The sequence below is a fragment of the Silene latifolia genome, chromosome 1, assembly GCF_048544455.1.
Source record: "Silene latifolia isolate original U9 population chromosome 1, ASM4854445v1, whole genome shotgun sequence".
NCBI classification, from domain to species: Eukaryota; Viridiplantae; Streptophyta; class Magnoliopsida; order Caryophyllales; family Caryophyllaceae; genus Silene; species Silene latifolia.
Window position 1 is genome coordinate 187,175,268 of NC_133526.1, and position 9,118 is coordinate 187,184,385.

Below are 9,118 nucleotides of genomic sequence, written 5' to 3' on the forward strand. Positions count from 1 at the left end.
ATTTAATGCAACCAATTAGTGAGGTAGGAGAAATAGTGAGAGATGGGGAAATGGGGAGAGGGGAGATAGATGAGGGATAAGGGAGAGGGGATGGAGGAAGAAAAGGATGGGGGAAAAGGAGGAGGAGAAAGAAAGGGAAGGGAGATTGGGCTAGGAAGGGAAGGGTTAAGGAGGAGGAATAGGAAGAGAGGTCATTATAAGTTTGATATTTTTTGTTGTTTTGGTTTGATTGGTTACGTTAATTGGATTTTTGATTGTGTTTAGTGTTTAATTGATGTCATTGGTAGTATGACATTTGGGTCTTTTGTGGGCTTCATTAGAAACTATGGCCATTTAAATTAGCCTTAATCAAACAATTATTGGCACTAAATTTGTCATACTTTTTCCTTTTGTAAAGTACCAGTCACTAAAAGCAATTCTTGCCGCAATTTCAATTATGAGTAATCCAGAAAATAAACAACCTTACTAGATTATTTACACACGGCCTACAAATTGGCTTAACTCCAAAAATTGAACAATCTTAAACCATGTGGACTGCATCAGGGTTAAGGCTAAATAGCTGGAGTCCATATTAATCTTGCCCCGGGACTGCTTTCTATTATAATAAGGATTCTGAAGTGAAGGAGAAAGAGAATTGGAGGAAAACGTGGAGGAGGCAAGGAAAATTGGGGAATGACAAAAGGCTAGGGGAGGAGGAGGAAAGCAAATGGTGTATAAATTGCAGAAGCCATGATTCTTTGGGCTGTCTAACTTAGATGAGTGTGATGACCTAATCCCATGATTTTATCTAAATTTACCTGGCATGCTGCGCCACCAAGCTGAGAGGGTATTTTCTAATAAGTAGAATAAGAGGTAGCTTGTTCATCAAATCATCCATCATAACTTCTAATAAGCAGAATAAGAGGTAATTTGTTCATCGAATCATCCATCATATTAAACTTGGAATTGAAACACTTGGTCCCTAAACGAGTGACTTTGTCAGAAACACTTAGTCCATACCTGTATTTAGTAATTTAAACTTGAATTTGAACCTCAAATTAAAAGATTGTCCAAAATTGGGTTCCTTCGTCTGAAGCCATTGTAGTACATACGACTGTTATTTTGTGAAACAACATATTTGTTAGCTGATGAAATTAATATAAACCTGAATACTCGGGTGACTTCGCCTGAAACAAGAAAACGCTCGCGAAGAGGGAGGAGGATGAGAAGGAGAAGGGATATGAGGAACAACGATGGAGGACAAGGAGGAAGAGGGGAACGAGGAAGAGTACAAGAAGGGGAAAGAGGAGGAGGACAAGGAGGCGGAGAACAAGGGAAGGGGTGTAGGAGGAGGAGAAGGATAAGGAGGTGGAGGAGGAATTATCTTTGATCTTAGAATCAACCGTCTTGACTTGATATCAGTCAGTGTGGCATAAATATGTACCGCTTTAAAATGCAATAATGGTAACCTTCAAAGCATTTATAACTCGGTTGGTTTGTATCATTGTAAATAATCAGATTTATACAATTATTTGGGTTTCAGATGCATGATGTGTTGGGTGTTGCCTTTCAAATTAAAATATTCTATTGCTTAAGTAGTAATATGATATCGTGCTTCATATTTCTATTCTTGATTCATGATCTCGTCCCTACTTTCCTAAGTCTCTGGCCATAAAGAAGCTTTACATTATATCTTCTTTGTGTGTATTTTCTCACAGGTTTCCGAGTTTATGATAGCTTAAATGACCTTGCAGGTGGCATCTAACTATGATTGTAAGTATGGGAGAGAAAAGCTCCAATTATAAGGTTTTGTCAGACAAGTAGATATCACATGTAGCTTGCACAACATATATATGTTGATAGATGAAAGGTATACATTAAATGCTCCCCAGGGAAATTGACATTGCTCTTACCTGTTGCAAAATCACCTCTGATAAACACTATAAATTTCTTTAAATTTCTGGACTCGGTGGCCATTTCTCCACTTATTTTAACAAATTACAAAGGTTTGAGAAGATTATGGTATTTTTCTAATTTGACTAAAACTTAGCAGCCATTTAAGGTTCATTTCTCCCTTTCTACTTTCTTAAACGTGTATTTTTTTCTTGCCATTTAGAACTGCTAATCTTTATCTTGTTTTGTTACATTGGTGCAGGCTAAAGTTAGTGAGATCAGAGAAAAGTTCTTAGCTGTAGGGTTTGTTTGGGATGTTTTTATTCCTTAGAATCCCGAGACAGGGTATTGGTGAAGGTAGAAACAATAGGAAGAGCACCAATGAGACTGCTTTTAAAGGCGGTTAAGACAAATGCATCTTCTCCACCTTTTCTTGTTTTTCAGCTTGAAGGCTTTAAAGAAATGGTAAACACCCCCTTTATATTAAACTGCAATCGTTGTAATTTGTTATTCCTGCACTCTGTGTACTTTTTGTAATTGCAATCTAAAGGTCCCTAAAGTTTGTTCTCTTGTTCAGTGTTTTAACATTTTATCTGAAACGCATATGATATAATATTCCGTATAATATATAACACTATATATGATATGGTATGATACGATATGAAATGATATAAAAATCGAAAAATGAAATATGAAAGGAATGGAGGGGAATTGAAGAAAATTAATGGGTGTAGTTAATGGTATGGTAATATTTAAGGAGAAGAAGAAAAAGTAAAGAAAGCTAAGGAGGTGAAATTAAAAGAGGGAGATTTGGTAAACTTATAGGATAGTAGTACCACTTTTTGCAATGGAGCCAATGCAAAAGAAACAAATAACTTGTGTAATACCTCAACATCTTAGCTTTTGTAGTTATGTTGTCACGTTACTCTCTTCTTTTTTTCGTATTATTGATCATATGATGGACACTAATAGATGTTTTAAAGCTGTTTTGAATTTGGTATTGGCCTATTACAGATCAAAATTGTCTACAAAGATTAGGCTTGGTGTGTTCGCCTTGATCGGTTACCAGCGGCTTTCAAAGAAGTCTTGTTAGGCACGTTTTAAGCTGGTTATTCTTAAACTAACTTGTTCCTAATCTATTCCCAGGAGCTCCAAACTAAGTTGTTCGTCATCAATCATATTAGAAAAATAGTTGATTTCCTTGTTTGTGTTATTTGTCTTGCTAAGTGTATTATGTTTGCAGTTTCAGTGTTGACTTTACCCACAGATCTTAATCTAATAGGGGCTACTTTAATCTTAATGCAATAAACTACTTATTTGGTTATGTACTTTTGGCTCGGGTTTCCTAAATTTCTCGCTGTTTTCCAGTCTCGAATTACAAATGATGAATACAACCTATGTTGTTCACCAAATAACTTTTGCTGTCCCATGACTTCTATTCCACTTCATTTTCAGCTTGCATATAAATAGCTAATAACCCACTTCATTTAAAATGACCTCCACATCACAGGTTACCAGTAACAATGTTTTCTCAACGATTCGTGCTTTCACAAACGAACATAACAGATCGTACGTCCATTTATATTACTGTGGCACAGTCTGATTTCCGCTTTGCGTTCAACCAAATTGGGGCACCGCGGTGCAACAACTAGTTTTGAAAAAAACTATTTTTCGTTAGTTTAATATATTTGACCAAAAATTCTAAACAATTTGTATTTGGCATGTGATAAATTCTTGTGAAAACAAAGGAAAAAGTACACCAATTTGCTATTTCTACTTCCAGTGAGTAGTTATTAGTTTCTGTCTTTTTAAAACTAGAGAGTGGCTTAATTTATAATTTTTCGGTTACAAAAACACTTAGGCTAAATAGCTTAATCTAAAAAGACAGAGAAAAATAGAATTTTAAATTTTAATTTGATAAACGGTCATTTTATGATTGGACTTTGAAATCTATAAAATATAATTAAAAGGCTACCCTAAAATGACAAATAAACGCCACCTAGACAAAGCCACGTTGGATCCAGAAAGCCACATAGATTAAAATTTAATGTGATGTGGCATATTTAAATGTAATGTTGCATATTTTTAATATGACATGGCGAATTAATGTGACATGGATTATCAATTTATTATTACATGACATTAATTTAAATCATTTATCTATAAATTAATTTAATTCACTTATATCTATAATATGAAAGGATATTATTATTATTCTTAAAATAATTTTGTATATTAAATTTATTGTCTTCCCGAATTTATATAATCTTTACAAATTTACATCAAATTTCATAATTTATAATTAATATTGATATTTTATTTGAAATTTTTGTAATAAAACATGTTAATAAATTTCATAATTTATAATTAAAATTGAAATTTTAATAGAACTTTTTGTAATAAAACATGTTAAGGAATTAATTAAACTTCCTTATATTACTAAACACTCACCATTATTAACACTTTCCTAATTAATTCATTATTTTTAAAAAATTTGTAATAAAACCTGTTAATAAATTAATTAAACCTATTCATATTACTGAACACCCACTATTATTAACATTTTTCTATTTAATTTTTTTTATTAAACATGATAATAAATTGATTAAAACTCTTCATAATACTTAACACACACCAAATTAATTAAAAGTTCTTCCTATTTAATTAATTTTTGTAATATAATATGTTAATAATTTTATTAAAACTCCTTATATTACTCAACACCCATAATTTTCATTAACCTTATTCATCTCTTGAGATCATCGGCAATCAATTGTCTAATTTAATAATAGCACAAAATAAATTAAAAATTAAATTAAAATATGAGAATTTATGGTTGTGTAATGACTATAAAACCTACAATACCTACAATAGTTTTTATTCACTTTATTTATTTAAAATATGCCCATTAGTAACATTGTATTTTATGGTTTAATTTATTTATTTGATTATATTGATTATACTGTGTATTGTTGTTGTTGTTGTTGTTGTTGTTGTTGTTGTTGTTGTTGTTGTTGTTGTTGTTGTTGTTGTTGTTGTTGTTGTTGTTGTTGTTGTTGTTGTTGTTTGTTATGTTTTTGGTTTTATGAATCGTTTGCTTTATATTTGAATTCATGTTTTCCAGTTGGTTAAATTTAAGTGACTTACATGTGACAATGTTTTGATTCGTTTGTCAAGTTTTTGCCAGGTTGATGTTTTATCTTTTGGTCAACGTATTTTTTATATAACTTTAAAGCGCCATGAAACGTATGTGAATGCAGATAAGGCAAACCATCACGTGGGTAATCTGAAGAAGGAAGAAATACAAAAGGCACGAAATTGAGGTAAAATTAAAGGTAAAAAAAGTAAGGTAGAAACTACGAAATAATAAGTAATGGATGATTGTTGATCTCAAAATAGAAGTCTTATAATATTTCTTTTAATTTGTTATTAAACGTATATTGTGGTATAATTTTAATATTATACTTTCCTAATCAACCTATTTGAATTTGTATTTTTGTATTCACGAGTATAATCATCTCTAACATATATTTTTCTTTTTTATTTTATATGAACTATTATCAAGGCATGTAATAAAAGAAAGCGAAAGTGAATCTTCGGGTAAATATTAAATAGTATTATTTCTAAATTCTACTTCGTATATTTTGTAAGTTTATGTATTTTTTTTACAAAAAACTTACTCTCATAATTTCCTAAAAAAACCTACTCTCATAATTAAGGGTAAATAAATAAGTATAAATAATTGAATGAAAAATCTTTAAAATTTCACAATTTACTTTTTGAACCATCGTGACTATAATTAATCATTTTAATTATGTCATTTCCTCTTCCAATTTAAGTTTTGTCCAACTTCCACCTTTTGATTGTTTTTCTATAAAATTTACTTTACTTTTTTAAGTGGTTTATGTTTTTTTAGTCATTATAAGATGATCATTGATCTCAAAATGGAGATTTTATAATATTTCCTTAAATTTGTTATTAAGCGTATATTGTTGTGTAATTTTACTATTATGCTTTTCTGATCAACCTATTTGAATTTGTATTTTTGTAAATGATACCGTCATTTCAGTACCAAAAATAAATACCTAAGTACTACTAACAGAAGTCAGCGGTAAGTAGGGTCGATCTCCAAAGGGAGGCGGTCACTATCTACTTGTCAATTCAGTCTGCATAAGGTCACCAAATGAGGGATTGAGTTGTTTAAACTAAACTAAATGAGATTAAAGCAAGAGAAAAGAATAAGAGGGATTAACAATAAAGATAGAGAACTAGGATTGTCGGGTCATCAATGAATGTCAGATAATTGCAGCTAAGGTCACAGATCGGTCGCGTGTATCGGTCTAAGGGGTCATGAATATCTCCTTCCGGTCTCAATTCAATCTAAAACATTATTAGCTTAGCTTCCGCCCTCACTAAAACATCCTAATGTTCACTGCAGATCTCGCCCTTCCAACCTTCCGGTCTAGGTTAAGGCTTACCAAATAAATTAGCTAAATGCATCGATTCAAGCAGCTAATAACAATTAATCGCAGTGATTAACAACAAAAACATGATAGCAACGAAATATCTGTAAACCTAATTAGCAACTAACAATAATTCATTGAATCCCCTAAATCCTAACAGGAGAATTAGCTAAACATACTAGTAAATAAGACAAGAGCGAAAGATGAAGAAATAATAAGCATCGCAAATTAAAGAGAGAGTAAAGAGAGGATTACAGATTAAGATCCGGTAAATAGAGAGAAAAACAGTGTTCAACAGTAAGAAAAGGAAAAGTAATGTATGAAGTGCTAATAAAACCTCATGTCGTCTTTCCTATTTATAGGAAAGACAATTATTAAACCTAGAATACGAAATTAGACTAAAAAGCCTGAGCCCATTAGCGAGTTACTCGATCGAACAGTTTAGAACTGCTCGATCGAACACATTCATGGCAAAACCTCTCGATCGAGTAAACAGACCACTCGATCGAGGAACTCTAAATATGCACATCTCGATCGAACAGAAAATTCCATTTGATCGAGGACTTCTTCTCTTAAAACCACTCGATCGATCAGAAAATCATTCGATCGAGGACTTGCCACTGCACCAGCTCGTTTTCTTCACTTGGTTTGCTTCCGAGACTCGTTCACGCATCCTAAGACATTAGTATTTTTGCTCCAAATCCACTCATCTTCTAAATGCAAGCAAAACGGGCGATAAAAGGCTTGGTTCCGCTACTTTCAGGTCCATTACTGCAAATAAAGCAAAACAAACCAAAGTAGAATATTCGGGGTATTTCGTAGCATAGAACCACGAGAATCGCATAGAAATACGTGCATAAGAGACTTAAAAAGATTATATAAAATGCACATATCAAATCTCCACAAACCGAACCTTTACTCGTCCTCGAGTAAACTAAATGCAAACTAATGGAACGGAAAAGAAAGCTCGGAGCTAGCTACAAATGCCCTCTTAAACCAATTTAATGCAAGCAAACTAACACTTGTAGCAAAAACTGTCAAATGCAAACGAGTGGTAAGATGTTTATAATAAAGCTGAACCGTCGACCTTGCAAGACCTTTAATGATGGACTCTCACGGGTCACTCTTCTCTCATGAAACAAAGGGTAAGCATATGAGTGTAAGAGAGAAAGAAATATAGTCGCTCACCTAAACTATGACCCACATAAACATGCATGCAACTAATATGATAGACAATTCTAACTACCGTAAAAAAAAGTATGGTAAAGTGAGGCTACAGGTAAGAAAAGGCAAAATGATTATGGGATATGTGGAGGTAAAGCATCAAGCTAGCACCTAAACATACTATATAAGAACATCCAATTCTCAGCTGATTAGAAAATAAAGCACAAGTGCCCTTGTTTTGACATTCAAACTCACCAAACCGAACCGAACATACTCCTCAATAGATATAAATAAAGCATAGGAGTGAAACCGTCAACAATCAAACATCTTTTTTTTCTTTTTTCTTCTTTTTTCTCGGTTTCTTTTTTTCTTTTCTTTTTCTGTTTTTTTTTTCGATTTTTTTTTTCTTTTCAACTTCCTTTTTTTCAACATATCTTTCTTCCTTCTTTCATAAATTACCAACTCCAAAACAATACAAAATGAGCCAAACTCGGCATGATAAATTGTATACCGCAAAAACATACACTAAACTAGCTTGACAAAGCAGGTTAAATTTGGATGTAGTTAAGGGTCAACAGGCAATTTTGGCTAAATGTGGAGTTAGATAGGTAAAAATGGAAGAAAAAGGGATGTAAGCACCTCCCTGCATGTGATACCAACCACTAACCCGAATGTATGTAGGCAAAAAGCAATTGAATTTCATACACGTGCAAATTAATGAACATGTTATGCAAGGAGTATACTACTCACAATCCTACATGAAACCGACCATAAATGACACCAGTTATTAAGCTCTAAAACCTCAGAATTTATAAGTAGTTTGCCAAAATTTCAGGTCAAGTCTATTCATTTAGCTAAATTTTAACAGTAAATCGTAGATATGCAGAAAACAAAGCTAAAAAGATATCAGTTAAGCAAGGCTTAAGTAAAAAGGACAAATAATAGTGCACTTTCATCATTGAAATCCACCATTCCGACTCGACCTATATGCTAAAATAAACGTGAATTTTTTGAATTTTCTAATTTTTTGAGATTTTTATTTTTTATAAAAATAAACAAGCAATGCATACAGAAATTAAACGTGACAACAGAAATGCAATAAAAATAACATGCAGACACAGATATGGATGCATAACCTCCCCAAAAAAAACCGTATAATGCCCTCATTGTACTCAAAAATAAGGAAAGGAAATGCAAACTAAAAAGGAGAGAGTGGAGATGCGGAAAACTCACAAGAGTACGCGAAGTAGGGACCTCCCCAAACCAGCCTGCACCATGGGAGGTCGCTAACAGCTTCATCAGCGTCACAGGAAGCAAATCCAAACCAAAGCACTCGATCGAAATGAAACAATGATGGATCGAGTGACCTGGGCATCTAATCAGTTCGATCGAGGATGTAGGGCTCTCGATCGAAGGATCCTCTTTGGCAGGCACTCGATCGAGGAGAAGATATGTTCGATCGAGTGAAATCAGCAGCAAAAGGGTTCGATCGAGTATATAAAGTACTCGATCGAGCCATCCACGATAGATTCCTACAAAGACGCAATAAACAGCCCGCGGAACTAACAAAACAAGCTAACTGTTCAAGTCTATGGTTTCAAAACCAATTACTACATACG